This window comes from Alosa pseudoharengus, unplaced genomic scaffold (assembly GCF_046254945.1).
Source record: "Alosa pseudoharengus isolate Yale_2024_CS ecotype anadromous, Long Island Sound unplaced genomic scaffold, YU_APseudo_1.1 YU_APseudo_1.1_scf_22, whole genome shotgun sequence".
Classification (NCBI taxonomy): Eukaryota; Metazoa; Chordata; class Actinopteri; order Clupeiformes; family Clupeidae; genus Alosa; species Alosa pseudoharengus.
In genome coordinates, this window is record NW_027468680.1 from 20,671,336 (window position 1) to 20,673,835 (window position 2,500).

The 2,500-nt window shown below is 42.4% G+C and overlaps 1 pseudogene; it reads right to left on the bottom strand.

Annotated features, from left to right (window-relative positions):
* Nucleotides 1–2,500, bottom strand: part of LOC143139586 (uncharacterized) — a 6,768-nt pseudogene that overhangs the window by 3,924 nt on the left and 344 nt on the right.

Consider the following 2,500-nt stretch of genomic DNA (forward strand, 5'->3'; position numbering starts at 1 on the left):
GTTGAGGAAGGTATTTAACTGCTTACAAACAACTTTTTCAAGTACTTTGCTCAGGAACGGTAGATTTGATATAGGCCTGTAGTTGCTCAGATTGGTATGGTCAAGATTTGACTTTTTAAGTAAAGGTTTCACAACAGCGGTTTTAAAAGCAGTTGGAAATATACCTGTTTCTAATGAGGTATTTATTACCTTGAGAATAAAGGGAGCTAAGCTATCATATAGTTTTTTGAGGAATCTAGTAGGGATTGGATCTAAAACACATGTTGAGGAGCCGGTTTGAGTTATAATTTTACCAAGCTCAGATTGAGTAATAGTGCTAAAGGACCTTAATTTTGGGGGGCTGTTTTTGGGTGTACTATCAAACATATTACTTGTATTACCAATAGCCTCCCTTATAGAAATTACTTTGTTTTCGAAGAAGTCTGCAAATTCTTCGCATCTTAGAGAGGATGCCTGACTGAGTGTATCAAAAGGTGTTTGATGCAATAGCCTATCAATGGTAGAGAACAACACCCTAGAGTTTCCACTGTTTTCAGCAATTACCTTAGAGAAGTGGTTCCTTCTCTCATTCCGAATAGCTCTATTATAATTTGCTATTTTTTCTTTTAGAATGGCACGGTGAACCTGTAACTTAGTTTTTCTCCATGTTCTCTCAGCTTTTCTACATGATCTTTTTAGATCATGGATATTTTCGTTCATCCAAGGTGTCAGTTTGCTACAGGGCCTTTTTTTAGTCTTTAAGGGTGCCACTCTATCAAGCATAGCGCCTAATTCATGATTGAGAGCCTCTACCATTTGATCAATGGGATGATGTAAAATATCTAAATTTATGGAGTCTATAAGAGCTATGAACTGCTGTTCTGCTCTAATGTCCAAGAGTCGCGATTTGATTGCAATTTCGGGATGAATTTTTGGAGTATGTAGTACTATATTAAAAGATACACAATAATGATCAGACATATTTATATCATTTACTGATAAGTCTGTGACTTCTATCCCTCTAGAAATGACTAGATCGAGGGTGTTGCCAAGGTTGTGGGTGGGTCCTGTAACATGCTGCTTTAGCTCTAAACTGTCCAACACATTAAGGAACTTACTGGCTTTAGCATCAGTTGTCTTATTGACATGAATATTAAAGTCGCCATTTACAATTATCCGATCATAGCTAGTGATGATGAGCGACATAAGTTCAGAAAACTGGTCGAGAAAGCCAGCCCATAGTTTAGGAGGGCGGTATAAGGTTAATAGAAGTACAGCTGGGTCAGCCTTCAGAGTGAGGGCAATGTACTCAAAGGAAGCGAATTCACCAAAGTTGACTCTAGTGCAACTATATTTGTTTGAGAGAATGGAGGCAATTCCACCACCTCGTTTGCCTTGTCTAATTGAGTGGAAGAAATTATAATTTGGGGGACAAGTTTCAACAAGAACAGCTTCGCTGTCTGAAGTCAGCCAGGTTTCAACAAGAAACAGAAAATCCAATTGTTTTTCACTAATAAAATCATTGATTGCAAAGGTTTTGGTAGTAAGTGCACCTATATTCAGTAAACCCATGTTAGCTGAAAATGCCTCTGGCTTTTGAGGAATATGCTGAGGTATGGAAAGAATATTTGTTAGGTTTCTAGTTTTAAATTTGTCTTTTCTTTTTACTATACGTTTGGTAGAAATCAACGTTGGAATAGAACTATAAGCATAAGTCATGCTATTGCATGAAGCAGCTTGATCTATGGTAGTAGTATTGTATGTTACCCTGCAGAAAACATTCTCAGACCCATCCACATGTATAATGCCATTTGAATCAATACCTGGGGGGCGTGAATCTGTAATATTTTCTACAGAATGTCAATGCCTCAGTGTGGACGCTATGTTGTCAGAGAGTAGCCTGGCTCCATGTTGGTTTGGGTGGAGACCATCACGCTTCAGCATACTGGGCCTCTCCCAGAACAAGCCCCAGTTGTTGACATAGGGGATGCTTAGGGAAGCGCAGTAGCGTTTGAGCCAGGTGTGGAGATCGAACAGTCTGGACCATCTCTCAGCACCTTTTCTGTAGGTAGGGAGAGGCCCAGAGATGACAAAGCGTTTTTCTGTGCCCATCAGGGTGGTGATGAGAGTTTTGTAGTTTTCCTGCAGTGCTACTGACTGCTTATCTCTGATGTCGTTTGTGCCCACGTGTACGATGATGTTGTTGACCTTGGTGTGGCAGGCCAGGATGCTTGGGAGTTTCTGCTGGATGTCAAGGACCTTGGCACCAGGGAAGCAGTAGACCTTGGAGGGACCGCTACATGATGGGGGAATGCAGAGGTCTCTAACCATGGAACTGCCGATGACCAGGGTGGAGGTTGATGAGGTCCGGGGAGGTGGGGGTCGGGGGGGCGCCGACTTTGAGGAGGGACCAGGATGGTTGTCTCGGGGCAGGAGGGGCTCCTCATCCTCGGTCAGAATGGCGTAGCGGTTTTCCAGTCGTATAGGTTGGGCTGGGCCTGAGTGCCGTCCGGACCGTCTG